The sequence below is a fragment of the Vollenhovia emeryi genome, unplaced genomic scaffold (assembly GCF_000949405.1).
Source record: "Vollenhovia emeryi isolate VEMERY1.0 unplaced genomic scaffold, V.emery_V1.0 DF939194.1, whole genome shotgun sequence".
Lineage (NCBI taxonomy): Eukaryota > Metazoa > Arthropoda > Insecta > Hymenoptera > Formicidae > Vollenhovia > Vollenhovia emeryi.
This window is the reverse complement of record NW_011967172.1, coordinates 840,699-857,614: the sequence shown is the minus strand read 5'-3', so window position 1 is coordinate 857,614 and position 16,916 is coordinate 840,699. Positions and strand designations below refer to the sequence as shown.

At 49.4% G+C, this 16,916-nt stretch overlaps 1 protein-coding gene across 4 annotated transcripts in view; it reads left to right on the top strand.

Annotated features, from left to right (window-relative positions):
* The window catches only part of LOC105562148 (LIM domain only protein 3-like), a 94,805-nt gene that overhangs the window by 33,618 nt on the left and 44,271 nt on the right, over positions 1 to 16,916 (top strand). The gene's annotated exons all lie outside the window — the stretch shown is intronic.

Below are 16,916 nucleotides of genomic sequence, written 5' to 3'. Positions count from 1 at the left end.
GTTCTTAATAAATGACCGGCGCACCGCTGCTAATCCAAAAAGCGTTACAGGGCGTGCTGATTTTCCCAAGCACGTCTCGCGGAAGGTCCCCGAAAGTAAACGGGGGATAAAACGATTATATGAGAAATCTCGCTCACCCCGGCGACGGCGGGGTAGTCAAAGGGTGCAATTCCGGGCGGCGAGGACGGCGGGCAGGAAGACGGAGTGAGGTGGGGGGAGGAGGGGGGGGATCGAAGGTCTTAACGAAGGGTTAGGGCTACCGTTCTGTGCTCTGACTCGAGTCCTTATTAATAAGGTCGGATTAGCATAACTGCTCGGATCCGTCGACTGAACTTCGCATAATTAAGCCGCGAGATCTCGATTACCATCTTGACCGGGCGAGAGCATCCGAAGCGTATCGGGAGACCGCGTGATTCGGGGAGATAAGCTGCTAACCCTTTCCATCTCCTCTTCTCTCCCTCCCCCCTCTCTCTCTCTCTCTCTCGCTCTCTTTATCGCTCGCTCGCTCGTCCCCTCTTCTTCAATTTTGAGCGCGGAATTCGGCAAAGTTACAGATAGGACCGATAGCGATGAAAGTTCGTGCCGTGTTTCGTAATATCTGAGAGCTTGTTCTCCCGCGAGGGAACCTTCGCCGGCGCTGCTCGGCTACTTATCTTTGAAGTTTCTATCAATGTACTCCACCCTGTACTTTTGAGATACACATAGACGCACTAGCGGAAAATACTAAATCCAGCTTTCGGTATTGATAACTCATAAATTTGATGGTACACGCCCGCACAGCGCGGGATATCAATTAAAAATATCTCTGTCAAACGCGCGGTACTTGAAAAATACGCTCTGATGGGAGATTAAACGGATGTTATGAAAATATTTCCCCGTGTAACGCGCCGAGAGAGATGTAACACATCGAAAAATACTCAATGTTATCGGCCCTTCAAATGTTTGTGCAGCGTAATTTTTTGACATTTGTATCACTTTCATATAAAGGAAATCAAACATCTCTGTAGACCTCAACAAATATTTTCAAGAGCCACGAGGGGTCGTCCGCACAACTATTTTGAACCTCCGAAATTCAATGATCGAGCGAAATATTAAAATATCCGTAGCAAGCGGGGGAAACATTACGGGGCGAGTTTACGTCAAGTTTGCGATTACCTTTCTATCGCGACTGCAGGAAGATTGGCGTTCTCGCTAACATTGACGGTAGCTCTGCAACGATAAAGCTAACGACGCTGCCAACAAAGCTCTCGGCGGCGATGTTGCCTTAATATAGACGGGCTTATCGTACGGAAGAGCCAATGTAAACTTGTTCGTCACGAACCTACGACGCAAACTGTTCGATAAACACCGTGAGGCAAACGGCCAGGAGACCCGGCCGACGGGGAATCGGCTGGCGAATAAATTCCTGCACGCTTATCATATACGCTGATTCACCTTGAAATCTCAAGCCGTCGCGCGCCGGTACTGTTTATCGCGCGGCGTCATTTCGAGCGGTTGTTTAACCCTTTTCCAGAGACGCGCCGATAACGCCGCTGACAGTGAACGCTGTCGCTGTCACGCGCGTCACGATGAAGAAAGGGATGTTTGCGCTCCGCGGGGCAAAAACTGGAGGCCACGTCACGACGGTATAACAGCTTATCGGCCCGGTGCGGTACATTAAGCACGGCCGTTACCGACTCCACCGCAAAGCGGGGATCGTTCTGGGCGTTGGGGAAGGGGCAGTGGCGGGAGGGGGGGGGAGGGATGGGTGTCGAGAGATTATCTTGTCGTATTCAATATTCCTATGGAACGTTCGGGATGATAAATCGTCCTCGCCGATAGAAAAGATGCGTCGAAGCCACATTTCGGAACCCATCACCCGCTCCGCCACGGTTCGGCCTCGTGGTTTTATACGGGGTGTTCGCCGAAGTACGCGAGAATAATAGTTCCAGGGTCGCACGCTGGAGCGAAGGGTCGAGTTTCTTTTTCTTTTTTCAACGACGAAGCGCGATCTGCAATTGGCATGTTTTAAAAAAGGCGTCTCACTTCGGCGGCGCCGTTCGCCGGCATTTATTTCCCAAAGATGAGATTTCGGTAATTCGAGTCGAATTGTTCACCGGGACAAAGCCCTCGCAGCGTCGCGGAATTTTTATATCCCATCTTTCCCGCGCCCTTCCCCCCGCGGAGAGGCCCGCGCTACCTCGGAAACGAGGAGCCGCGGAAATCATGCGGGTGCGAATGCGTCCACCAAGAAATCCCGCGGGTATCAGTATAATAAAACCATTAGAGTGATCCTCGTGCGTGCATTCAAACCGTATAAATATCCGGCAGAATCCCTCGCGCCGTTTCCAACTTCTGTGTAATGTTAAACTTGCGATAAATCCGAAGTGCCCCGGGAACGAGGGTAACTTTTGCCCGCCGTCGCCGCGGCGAGGCGCGCGGCGGCGCGCGACGGCCGCCGACAATAATTCCTCGGCCGCGGTACGTGAAGTGTGGCGGAACCCCTATGGCGCTGTCGCTCGTATTACGCGCGATATATTTTTTCCCCTGCCGCGCGCCCCGCCGCACTTTCGAGGTTCCATTATTTTATGTGCATTCGTCGCGAAAACAATAACTCCGCTGACCCGACTTTCTCGGATACCGCGGCTCGGCGGGCGCGATACTCCGCGGCAGTGTTCGTCGATAAGAGGCAACGCGAGGCGGAGGCTCCGCAAGTTTCTCTTTGAAGAAGTCGCGACGTCACAGAATTCGATAAGAATCTTGCGTGCGGTCATTCAGTCGCTTGTTTCAAAAAGCGCGCTTTGTTCCAGGAATGTCGACAGCAGCAATGTAGTTTCATCACGCACGATCCTTTTTTTTTACATGGATATTCATGCAAATAGAATAATAAAGATTTTAAACTAAAACGTCCTTTGTGAAATAAGTGAAATGCGTAAGCTCGCAGGCGCAAGGGGATAATCACTAGCTAAAATGTTGTCCCACCGATTACACGATTTCATACGATTTCATCTGATTACAAATAATCTCATCTAATTGCAAATAATTTTCTTATATGCACGTTTACAAATATGTAACGCTGTTAAACCTCAAAAAGCTGTTAGATTTCCTTAAAATATATTTTTCTTATTTTACTAAGAAGTATTCAGCAACTACTTCAGTCTTATTATGAAAATAATAATACGCGCTTATAGGCGTGAACTATATCCAAATATAACATATGTATATTTGGATATTCACTAAAAGAAGTAAATTTTCTGAAAAAATGAAAACAAGTTGAGAATGAAGGCAAAACGATTGCATGGAGATTTCGTAAGGATTTCATCATGATTTCGGAGACACTATCCCATAATTACATTAAGTGGTTACCCCCTTGTGCAGGCGTGTTAGCCTGGGGAAATCGTTCAAAGCGACGAAAGTTTATCTTGCAACCTGATACGATGTATATTGCTCCACTCCCGCCCTCTGTATATTTCTTGCATTCACTTGGTCCCTACCGAGACTAACAAAAGGACCGGTCATCAAGATCCTAAGCAAAGGCTGACCAAGCAGCGGCCCGCTGGGTTACCGCGTGTAAACGTGTACATAATTATCGGGGAGTACACTAGGACGATGTGATGTCAGCAATGGTCATTTGCCGCTATCGGCTGGCTCGCAGACTATCTCCTAGCTATTCTATTCCCGCCTGCCCTCCTAACCCGTGCGCCCCGCGATGTATTTTGCCTCGTGCAGGGACAGAGATGGACGGACTGGCCGAATAACCGTCGGTAATCTTGACCGCGTTATTAACGGCTAATTAACATCGCCGTTACATTTCCAGTTTCCACATAACTCGGCAGGGTTTAGGCCAACGGCACACGACACTATTTTTCCTACTGGATTGCTTACGAGAGCCAATCAGGGTTTAGCCTTAAGTCACCTGATCTAAAACTCTGCATCTTTATTGGTTCTCGTAAGCAATCCAGTAGGAAAGTATCGTATGCCGTTGGCTTTACTTTCGATATGTGTTACGAACAAAATATGCCGTCGGGATGAAGATTACTCGGACCCAAGAGAATCTCGTCTCCCGGAATTGAAGTGATTCGAATGTTATCTTAGGCCGTTCCTTCCGGAATCAACAAGTCCAATCCGGGTGCCACAGCAGCCGTTCTCCGTAAGACCGCGGATGCACATAAATTCCTCTCCCTTCGCGCTTCGTGCTTTTACGGACTCTTCTCTCCCGAGCAGCGATATATCACAGTGCACGGCAGCGGCCTGACGTTCCCTGTCACCGGTTTAATCGAGCACCACTCGGATTAAGTGTTCTCGTTCGCGAGCGACCACGTCCGGACTGGTCGCCGTCGAAACACGTAGACAGTGACCGCGAAGAATAGCTAACGCCCCGCTCTCCTTCTCTCACCCTTCCCTCCTCTCCATAATCTTCGCCCTTCGTGTCGATCGCTTACCGCTAACTTATTCGAAACTCGATTTTCTGCAATAATTCGATAAAGACTAAGATCGATGGCGGGACGGAAGGTAAGTGAGAAAGGTTCACTATCGGTCAAGCGTTTTCCTTCGTATTAACTCTCGGCGGGATATAAATTGAAATTGTCGATGTCACAACTACTGTACGACTCCATTTAGCGGCTCGTTAAAATTAAAGGTACATACACTGAGAGAATTTTCTCTTAAATTTCACTCTGCAAATCATGCGATCGTGGGACAACCTGGCATTTTCAAGAACTTTATACGTCGTTTGTCGCTGTCGGATGTCGGGACGTAGCCGATGGTCAGTGTACAACCGATACGGGTTGTACGCAGCACTATCGTAACGCGATTTTTAAGTATCCCCGTTCCCTTCCCTTCCCCCCCCCCCCCCACTTGGACACCATTATTCGGTCTAGGTGTATAGATAACATCAAGAATTATTTGACGCCAGCGAATGACTAACAATGATCAAGCTTCAATCGACCAGGTTCAAATCCTGGCTGAGGTAATATTTTTCGCAACGACTTTTCTGTGTTAAAAACACATCGCCAGTCATGGTCGATTAGAAGCTTGATCAAAACACTGTAGGTCAAATTTGTCCTCTGGTTGTTTCTTGCTTTTACCTATGACTCAGTACAGTTCGGACTTTCATCATGCTCGAATGTGCTCACGTAAATTAAAATAATTTTCCCGACGATTTCCTGCGTTGACAACGACTTGTGAGTCTGCTATAATTTATGCTCCGCGAACGTCTATGCACGAGGTAACTTTCTATAAGCATCTGACACTTGGGTCGTAACGTCGTATCAATGTAACATTTAATTTATTATATTGCCAGTTGGATCAACAAAAAACTTTGTTTCAATTAATATTTCTAATGTTGTTATTAACTGCGGGACATCGCTCACAACATCGCTTTTTATGTCGCGCGGTAAAAGATGTTGCTCGTTTTAATATAAACTTACATCGCCCACGTATGAATAGTTAAAGGGACGCTGGAGTGACGGCAAATTCCGACGTTCAGTCTGACACAGCTATCTTCGAATTGGCTTTACGGATTTAAAAATCCTTTCATATACCTAAAGTATGTACAGACATACATTGCTGGCTGATCAGTTTAAGACTAAAAACAAACAAAAACTATAAAATATTTCTTGGTGTCGCACGTAAAGGTGTCAGTTCGAAGAAACGTTCGCTTGTATACAAATTATATAACCTATTGGTACAAATAGAAAGCAGTCTGCAATTCGGATTAGATCAAAGAATAACGTCGAATCGATAAAACCACAAATTAAAAGTCTAATAGAAAAGATTACCAAAGAACTTCATTTCATGTAGAAACTCACATATTTACATCCGAAGTGTTGCTACAAAATAATAAACTTGGGTACAGGATCTTGCGACAGAGCGCTGCAAAGTGTTAGACAAGGATAGACATCTCATGAATATCTCTATTCTCGTCTTATTGTGTTGCGTATGTGTATGTTTCTAATACATCTTTACGTCCTGAGCTGAACACAGCATAGGACGTTAAATTATCGACGAAGTCAAAGTTTATTTGTCAGTCCAGGATCCCCTTAAGAACGTTCATCGGTAAATCGATTTTCCATGTCTTTGCTTCGAATTTGGACCATGCTATTAACAGTGTTATCTATATACCTACTCAATTTTAAGAACCGTGTCCGTACCAAAAGTCGAGATACTCAGTATCAAAGTCACTCGTATGGTATAGGCGAAACGTGTTCTACAGGGATGTTTTAATTTATTGTGATAAAAATTGTTCATGTATTTCGCTAAAAAGAAACTAATCTATGACGCATAATGATACATTACAAGATAAGGATACGTAGCCGTAATTGTGTAATTGTAATCGGAAATTCTCCATCTGACGATATATCGAAGCGTGTCGGCCGGTGCATTCACAAAGGCAACATTTTGATTGAAAGGCAACAGATCGATCTTCGTTTTTCCCAAAAAGCGTGCTGGTAGAGCTACGTTAATTGTGTGGCGTGTACAATTTACGCTAAAAGTCGCGAAGTAGGGAGACGATCGCGTCGTACGGAAAGAAAGCCGAACGTAGGGCGAAAACTCTTGGCCACGATTACAGCCGATGAACGTCCTCAAATGGTTACTCGCGATTTCGTACATGGAGATATCGTTAAGTATTTCATCACGATTTCGGAGACACTGTCCCACGATTACATTAAGTGGTTACCCCCTTGTTAAAATATCCCTGTAGAACACGTTCGCCTTCGATATCGAGTATCTCGATTTTGGTACTGACAGGGTTTTCAAAATTGAGCAGGCATATAGATAACACTGTTAATAGCATATGGTCCAAATTGGAAGCAAATAAAGTAATCGTTACGCTTCGTCAAAATTCTGCATCTCGAACGGAAAATGGATGAAGACTGCTCGAGCAGCGTCGCGTCGGAACCCTCTGACCGTGGCGCAAACCGCTTCTACGTTATTTACGTTAGCCGTTAACGGCTGCGATTTCCGGGGCGGTTCTAACTCACGGGCAACGACCAAGAATATGTCCCGAGTGTCCGGACCTTCGTCTTACTGCGGACAGACCGCCTCGGATGAGTTACTTGTGACCGAGGCCTCAACTAGAATAGAGAGCCCGAGTTAATCTCACGCGCCGCATCTGACCGCCTTCGCCGAAATTTGAACAAAGCGCGGAATTCATCCCCGCAATGCCAAACAATTCAAGGAATGTTACTCTCTCTCCTCTCTCTCTCTCTCTCTCTCTCTGCTGGAATAAATTTAATAATGATTTAATTAGCATTCCTACGCTTACAGTTATTTGCTTTCAGTATAACGGTTACTGTTGCGCGCTAAAATGATTTCGGTATCGTCGTATCCGAAGGTTAAGAACGGGAGAGGAGAGAGTGGCGCGCGGATGAAGAATCGCTGGCGGCAACAACGCGAGCGATACGCGGGCGCGCCGCAACAGAATCGCCGGCGCGTTTCTGTTACAGCGACGGGATCGCCGCGCGCGTTATCTTGCCGCGAAACATTAATAATAAAAGTTTTCGTTTATTGTCCCGCGAACGGCAAACCGGGCGCCGTTAGGGGTGGAGGGACACACAGGCTCTGGCGACGCTGCCACAACTACTGGCGGTCGCGCCACGTTTTGTCTTCGTCATGAATGCCCCCTTATCTTCGAGCGAGTCCATCATCGCGGGACGGTTTTGTCCCCGGGCGCGTTCCGCCGTAGGAACCTGTCTGCGGAATTGTAAGGAGACAGGAAGCGCAGCGTCTGGACGTCCGCCGGTCGGAAAATATTTCGAAACGTCGATCAGAGCCACGCGAAACGAGGGTCGAGAGCAGCCGGGGTACAAGCGACACGGGAGGCTGGTTGTTAAACTAATGCGTCGACGCATCCTCGCCACCCTGTGTCTCCACCCCCGCCGAGGGGTTTTGTCGCTTACCCACGCTGCCCCGTCCGCCCTCCTAAGTTGCGCGGCGAGTCGCGTCGTTATTTTTTCAACCGCAACGCGGCCTTTTATTTCAGAGGCACGCGACAAAGACAAAATTCATCGACTTTTTCCCCACCCCCTACTGAGAACCGGGGATTTTCCCTGTCGAGTCGCAAATAGATCTTATTCCTTCTGCCGAGAGTTTCCTTTAATTAACGTCACTGATCGGTTTCCCCGTGCGCTGCGCGACCGGCCGTAACACAGGCGGAGATACACCGACGTACGTACATCGGGCGCGTGCAAATGAGAGGCGAGATTAGTTACCGTCGGTCTCGCTCGATGTGGAAACGGCACGGGACTGATCACAGGCTACGTTTCTCAGCTGACCGCAGCTTCCCGCCGGCCGTGCTTACCGCGTCCGGTAAAGGGACGCGATGTAAATCAGTCTAGCGGCCAGCCGCCTGCACCGGCCGCACATTAAGTTGCTCCGAAACGCCTCTGTCCTCCCCCTCCCCCCCCCCCACTCTGACAGGGGATGGGATGATCCGGAGTGCTCAGCTTCCGAGCGAAATCGCGGGAGCTAGTCGCGATCTCCGGCGCCGGTTAACAAGCGCCCGTTGTATCCCGAATTAATATCGTATGCGCGCACGCGGAATGCGATCCATTTATTTGGCGATTATTACGCCTAAGAGGGACGACTCGCCGTATCGCCGAGCACGCGTGTGGCAGGAGGCGGCCCGATCGATCGGCCAAGTTGGCGCCGGCTGCCGGGGACACTTACAAATTAGCCAATCAAGTTCTAATCCCTCTACGATTTACCCCAATCAGCCCGCATCCCACCGCAAATACTTTAATCCGTCCATTAATCCTGCAAGATAAAAGTTTCCGGAGTAGTTACGGCCCCTTTGTCGTCGCCACGGTCAGCCGTGTCGGTTCGAGAGAATCGGATCGAACGGCGCAGCGATAGCTCTCGATGTTATATTATTAACGAACAGGAATCATCATGTCGCCAGCAGTAATTAACAACTTCATGCAGAATCTTGAAGTTATTATATTATTAGCAAAATGAGCGACCGTCGCTTCGGTGACTCCCAGAGTGACGTGCTTTGAGAAAAAGCGTTTAAATATTTTTTTTTACTAAAGAAAAAAGTTTTGAAATTAAACCCTCCAACGTCTCACTTCGTAATATCATCACCGGTGCCGAAATCGATTCTCGAAAAGTGATCGTTCCTGGGGCTTTTAAAAAAATTGTTGTACACATCTCGAGGTGCTTCTAACTACAGATCTCGTGTCACAAAATAAAATTAAAACAAAGAACGCGGAATCTTTCCGAGTAACGTCAGATATTACGTTTTCGTTTTTCCCCTAGACCGTCTCGCAGCGCGCAACGTGGTTTTCTATCGCGGACGCTTCCGCGTCGGGGCGCCGGTATCTCTTCGGGGTGGTCATCCAGTTTATTTACGCGTCCGCTTTGCGGATCGAAAAACCCAAAAAGGAGTAAAGCGGCTCCGTGGGAGCGGATGGACCGGAGCGGGCGCGAGCGGAGGTGCGAGCGTCGCTGGAATTTATACTCCGCGTCGTCGTGGCCGTCCCCGGGCAATTTTTTTTCAACCTCAACCTCGAGCAAAACCCCGCGGTCCTCCAACCCCCCCCCCTCCTCCCCCGGCCCTCGTCCCGTCTCGCTCGCGCTACCGACGGCTATATACAGGACGCTGGACAAACAACAATAAATACATTTTCCCAGGCCGGGTGGCAAACCCGGTGAGGGGTGGAACTTCCATGCGAGCACGTACGGGCATAGCTTAGCGTAATCTGACTGCACACCACCCCATTTCAGCCACCGACCCTCCGCGCCAGGACGCACGCAACCCCCGTCCCCTAATCCCCCTTTTCGCCCGCCGTACCTCGCTGTCAGGAGACTGCAAGCTCCCATGCCGTAGAGACAGAAACCGGCGAGGGGGGGTGGGAGGAAGAGAGATGAGGACAGGGAAAAAAAAGATAAATACAAGAGCCGACAACGCAGCGGGGAGTTTAGGTGGCATCACCACCTGACGAAAGAATTCCGCGACCTGACCAGAATTTCATTAGCCGTGGTCTGGCAAGAGAGCGCGGCGAATGGGGAGGAGAGAGGGTGGCGAGAGGGGGCGAAGGCAGAAAACGGGGGACGGGGGGAGAGAATGGAGACGCGTCGGGCGCGTTTATCGGCGCGAAAGAGCTTGTTAAACGGCCCGTTTCACGGTGCTGCCTTTTCTTCCCGGCGGTCGGGGGTGTCGGGAGAGCGGAGATTTCGCGCGCGATGACGGCTTAAGAGAAGCGCGTCGTTACGGCAGGAACGAAAACAATTTTCGTTCGAGTGTTGTATTGTTTCAGACGCGCTATTCGCGCCGTTCGTACGTCGTAAGGAATAAACGCTAACTGTGATGGTGCAAGACTGGCAATTGCTGACTCGGACTGAATTGCCGATTGACGATCGTCCTTTAGCCAATGGGAGCAAGGCAGCCAGCGCTTTAATCGGCTCTCATTGGCTACGCTCGTCAAGCGCCAATCCCAGTCGAATCCGAGATTACGATTGCTAGTCTGATGAACGGCGAACGAAAGATTCGGGATGATAGAGAGACAAGTCACGTAATAATGAATGCTGTGTACTTTTCAATTCGTATTACCCTCGATCTTCATCTTGTACCCTCTTTAAGTGAAGCATGTTGAAACGCGCAAGACTGTTTCTGTAATTTATTACAATTTAATTGTATTTGAGAGGTGAACTGTCGTAACAATAAAATTGTCGACTTTGCGGTCTCTGTCCAAGTTCAACTTTTTGTATTTATTTTATTAACTGTATCTATTTCATTCCTTTCTTTGCAAAAACGGAATTCTCAAACAAACTTGAAGATATTACAAAAATACTATATAAAGAAACAACTTATTTGCAACGCAAGTTGATTTCTGCTTTTCTGTATTTTACTACTGACCCCGTCAGTTACGACAGTTGTACCTCTCAGGTACAGAATTAATTAATACTGTATCCTCGTTTCCAATGAGATAACTGCTGCACGTTATATCATCAGAAAGGAAGCAAACTATAAGCGCACCGTAGGTAATTATTAGTATAGAACTTTCTAAAAAAAAATAAATAATAAAATTGGAGCCTAAAAATTGAGTATCATCTAAAATCAAGCAAGCTTCACATTCGACCATGCAGACAGCGAGATCCTTGGTCGCGTTCCACGCGCAATTTCGCATCACGTGGAAGAAAATTTAAACACCGCAAGTCGACTTCCCTTTTCGGAGAGCGGAAGTTTAAGCCGTTCCCAGCCGTATCCGGAATATCATGGCGGCTCCGACCGTTCGGAATGCTAATGCGTGATTACGGCGGCCACGGTCGTAATACGCGAACTTTTTGTGCGGCTCACGTGTGACCCGGGGGCGCTTAAAACATCCCTTAAATTACCCCCATTAGCAAGGGTTGAACGCCGGGTAAACGAGGATTTCACTGGCGCTGTTACGCGAGATTTATTCCGTGGGAAATATTCCTTTCGGACGTTAAATTACGTCGTTATACCGGGGGCTCTTACTCCTCGCGCCCGACGAGAGTCGATCCAAGTATAAACCTAAGCCGATTTCGCAACGTATTGTACCGCTATCGCGCGCTCTCGCCGACGTATTAAATGTGAAGTAACGAGCCGACGGCGGCGTAGCGGAAGCTATCGCGGCGCAATGAAAGCGACGATCTCTCGAGTGGGCGACGATACGGGAGCTCCTTCACCCAAGTAGCTACACACGTGTGGGAACACTTCGGTAATCGTCTGGAAAAATACGACGGTAGCCCCTTACGCAAAAACTGAGGCCGATGTTATTCTACGGGGACAACGGCGAAGATGCGAAATTCACGCTCGGTGGTCGAATTGGTGAGACGCCCGCCTAGGGTAGGGAGGTACAGGTTCAAACCCTGGCTGAGGTATTTTTCGCAATAAATTTAAATTAAAACTATTCAGGCCCGGTTTCACCGACGTTGTTTAACTTTAGGCTTAGCTCCTTTCATTCTTCGTCTCTTTTCAACTTACTTTAGAAAGAGACGAGCGTGAACGAAACTAAGATTAAAGTTAAGCGACGTTTGGTGAAACCGGGCCTTAGACGCTAACATCCTGTATTCGCTCGTGTCCGTGATTCCATATTAGAGCCTCAGAAATTTATTTATCGTTTAAATCAAATTAATTCTTTGTCGAATAAATTTCGCATAAAATTCCTTGGGATTTATTGCTACATAAATCGACGACGAAAGTTCCATAAATATTATTTCTTACAATCGTGTAATTCCTTCGATTTATATCAGAATGAATCCGTCAGGAGTGATTTGCAAAAAAAACAATTCTCGTGAAATAAAAAACAATCCAGGCCAGTTCAATATGCTGCATAATTATAAGACGTTTAATTATTTCCGTACGCGCGATGGCGCTTCCCGGGTAGAAGAATTCTGCTGATGGCATCCCGTGTTTTTCGCACGTGACTAACGGCACGCGGCTCGAATCTTATCTCCCTAATTTCTCGAGAGCGACCGTTCACCGTCGGCAGCGCGCAACCGTCGGCACCCGGGGCCGAGAGGCGCTCTCGCGGGCGATTTACGGAATTTAAACAGCCCCCCGGGATAAGGCGGCGGCGGCGGCTTGGCGTTGCGTGGCAGGTCGGATTAGCAGGTTGCCCCCGCATCGGGATAATTCCCCTCGTCCCCTGCCCCGCGCCCGACCCGGAGATCCCGGCACGGCCGCCCCCGCCGTCAGCCTTCGGGGTAGGTTACGTCCTTCCTGCGGGATAAAACAAAACAGCCAGCGGAGTATATTAATGCTCGGCTTAATGCGGCCCGTCTAATTAATGGACCGGCTCTCCGGACGCCCGCGCCCCGGCCGCTCGCCCGTTCTAAAAGTAAGAGATAACGCCGCTGCAGAAGCATTATTAAAGACAAAAGCGCGACCGCGCCGCTCTCGTGCCCCCGGACGAGTGGAAATTTCGGTAAGCGCTTCCTGACGTAAGGGATTTTCGCCCCGCGGCTCGGACAAGGAGAGAAAAATAGCGGGACGGACGCGGACGATGATGGTACATTTATTAAAACTATACCGGGTTACGTGAAATAAAAGGTTATAATTAAAATAGGTTTTTCTCCCCACGACAAAAACCGACTTGTCTTCCGAGAACGTCGACGGTATCTCTTGGATCTCCTGGGCCGCGGAAAATTGGCCGAGGGAAGGCAAGGGGTAGCGGCGGGTCGAGTTTCCAAGACACCGAGGCGCAGCGCGCTGTACTTTCTATTTCTTCAAGAGACCCGGGGGTGGCACGCTGGGAGTGTCATGGATGCTGCAGGGGCGGAGCCTTGAGAGAGTTGCATCGAGACTGCTCGGCTGCGTCGATAAGCAGATCGCCCCCGCCCCACCGTTACGTACTCTCGACTCTACAGACGCGTTTCTTACTATATTGGGAAGAGTTCTCGGTGCGCGACTCGTTTCCCTTCTTCTGCTTCTTCTTCGTCCTCTTAAATTAGGCTTGAAGCCTGTTTTTTCCGATTAATTCGTCTCTTGTAATCCGAATGTCTAGCTGTCCATCCGTCCCTTTGGTGGTCTTCCTGGGGGTCTTCTGGATGTTGGTTTCCCCATCTCTTGCTGTTCCATTCACGACGATGTCTGGAACATCGCAGATTTCCCTGATCATCTCGTTGGGCACTGTGTCTCCGAGTGTCTTTCCCAGGATGGTTCGGAGAATCCTCTCGCTTCTCGATTTACTAAATTGCCCTTATTAAGGGATCCCGATCGCGCCGCGAGATAAACCGTCGAGAATCGACCAATTCGAAGTGAACGGTCAAAGCTACGTGGTTTTTGAACGACGCCCTCCTTATAAACCGCAATCCCCGCGATCGGCATGAGGGGGCGGCAGGCAATCCCCATGGCGCTTCCGTAATACCAGCATCGCGACGATAATGACCACCGAGAGCGTAGCGGCGGGCAACGGCTTGGTCAAGGAGGATACGTATAACCGACTCGTCGACAGGTTAGCGGTTCTCGAACGTGTAGCGGCTAATCGAATTATCGATGCTTTGAGGATCAGCGTCCGTGGATGATTCGATCACGTAGCTGATGAACAGTTCCGGCGGTCAGCGATGCGAGCCGCTTTCGAAGGGAAACCTCTCGTTATGGACCCTCCACGGTAACGTTTGAGCGAGCTGCTTCCGCCGTGCTCCGCTGGCTTCTCGACGACAGTGGCCTCGGACGTGTAATTAATCGCAAAAACCGGCGCCCGGCGCTTGGAAACCGACGCTCGAATTTCGCCAATTTCGCGCGGTCTCCCCCTCCCGACGCGTTCGCGATTTCCGCGGAGAAACGATCAAATCGCCATCGTACGAGTTTAACGAAAGAACGGCTGGAGGGACGAGTGTTCTTTCCGAGGGTGAAACCACACCCACCGCACCGCGATGAAAATCGCGGTTAAATACAAAGTGGAAATTGAGCGCCGACCTCTGGCTTGGCGGTCGAAGGTTTTCGAGGTCGTCGGCGGAATCCAGGTCGGCGTCCGCAGGAATTTCTGCGGTGAAATTCCATTGCACGTAACTCCAAATATTTCTATAGTATCGTAGTTTCGTACGAGGGGAGAGATTTCGAGTTTCAAAGGAAACACTCTCGCCGCCTGCGTTGGCGAAACAGCGATGTTTCGCCGTTCAGGAGGTTGGCGCGCCGCGGCCGCGCGGACGCCGCGCCGCGGAAATTCCGTCGGAACGCGACGCGAAGGTAAGGCGTGCAGACCCCGCGCGTGCACTCGCGGGCGCTAGAAAAAAAAGGGGGGAAGGAAAAGAAGGCCTATAAACCGTTTTCAATCTGATCTAATTACAGCGAGGTCCGCCGAAAGAGCAACATAAATTTAACATATCGAACCAATCGATATCGCCTAGCGATTATTATGTGGGAAAGTTTATATGCGGGCGGATTTAATAGTTTGCATAATTTACCCCGCTAGTTAGTTATTCCATTAATCATTACCCCGGGTAGGTGTGTGCACGCCCGCGAATAACAATCGTACTATTATTTATAACGTATTCAATTTATCGGTAACCCGCGGGCGGAGGTAAAGCGTGTAATCGATTCAACTCGATTAATTAACTCGCCCTCGCGTACGCGATTGTAACCGAGGTGCCTCGGTGTGCACGGAGGCGTCTCTCGCGTTGCCGTGGACGAAAACTTCCCGCCGCGCCGCCGCGTGCTGCCTCCGTCGCGCGCGCAAAAAAAAACCGCACGCGCACACACGGGCGTTCCGCGCGTATGCGGGTATCCTGTCCGCTTATCCGCGATACAAAGGCGTTTAATTAGAAGCGCATCGGAAAACGGGGGCATCATCCGGCATCTGGTTTTATGTCCCCGGCAATTTTCGCGTTCCGCCAAGGCGATACACGGATTTTTCATCCCCGTCGCCGTTAATAATTAACGGATCAAAGGCATTGTATTAATATTTGCCCCGAAGTCCCCGACCGCACGGAAGATATTAACCCGCGTAATATTGTGTCCATGTTAAGGGGGCGAGGAGGGAAGGACATATTGAAACCGCACAAACTTCGCTCATAGCATCCGCGGATATGAGCTCGTAAATATACCGGGTGGCTGAGATCGAACTTGGCGTAGTGCGCCCGAGGTGGACATCGTCTGTGGGGGAAAAAGGCCGACCTGTCAATACGCGACGACGTTAACCGCGTCCAGGACCGGGCGGTCCAACGACCGTCTTGCTGTTTGTCTAACGTACGTCTGTATGTAAAGAAGTCACATCTTCCAAAAAGCGTTCTCGCCGGAGTAGAGGCCTGCGTCCGCGATGCTAGAACTTGCTCCAAGTTCTAGTTCCGCAAAATGTATAGCCAATCAGCTTGCAGCTTTTATGGTATAGCTGCGCGTTTCTCGAAACTAGAATTTGGGCCAAGTTCTAGCATAGTGGACACAAGCTTTAAGCAAAGATCACGGGGAAAGTCGTGCATTCCCGTCGACTCGGCGTCGCGCTGTTCTTTTTCCGCCCGGTCTCTCCGCCAGCGCTACGCCATTCTTATGCGCTTAAAAGGACATCGTGGCTCTTCAGAGGGATACCTAATGTTTATCCAGAGCACGGCCAGCGGTCGTCCGCCCGAGTCGTTGGGTTGTTTCGGAGCCGGCGGTGCTTAAACGCGCAATAAGTGGAGGAAGGGGGTGGGAGTGTGGGTGCGGGTCAAACTAATTCGATTCTAAACTCTGACCACATCGCGAGAAAGAGACCGTGGAACGGGACGCTCCGATGCGGGAGGGATCCGCGGGGGATGAGAAAGGCTACACGCCCGAACGGGCCGAACGGGGTGGACACAGATGGCACTAAACCGCGCCGTTAAATTCTCAAGCCGTAACTCTAATTACTCATAGACAAGCCGACATTCTAGTGCCAGATGCCGGCGAAACTTGTTAAAAGCACGCGAACGCGATTACTCATTCGATCCTGAACGCGCCGGCAACTGTCGCTGGAAGCCGATCCGACCGTTGCGGCTTCCGGATCTAAGTGACGTAAAGCCTCGTGTCCACGATCCAAAAACTATATCCAATCTAGTTCCCACAAATGTGTAGCCAATCAGCTTGCATCTTTCACGGAAAAGCTCGGAACTAGACGCAGTTCTTGGATCGTGGACACAAGGCTTAAAAGGCCTGTGTCCATGATGCTAGAACTTGGACACAGTTCTTGGATCGTGGACACAAGGCTTAAAAGGCCTGCGTCCACGATGCTAGAACTTGGTTCGAGTTCTACTTCCAAGAAATGTGTAGCCAATCAACTTGCAGCTATTCTATGAACGCTGCAAGTTGATTGGGTACACATTTCTCAGAACTGGAAGTTGGACACAGTTCTTGGATCGTGGACACAAAGTTTAAGGAGCGGCTTTTGTAATAAAGAAATGATAATCAATGTTTACCGAATGTCAGAGGGCGAAAACAATGTACCAAAAATGAATGCAATATCACAACGAGATATCGCGCTTTTAGCGCGTTTCGGCGTAAATTTTATTATACGGCA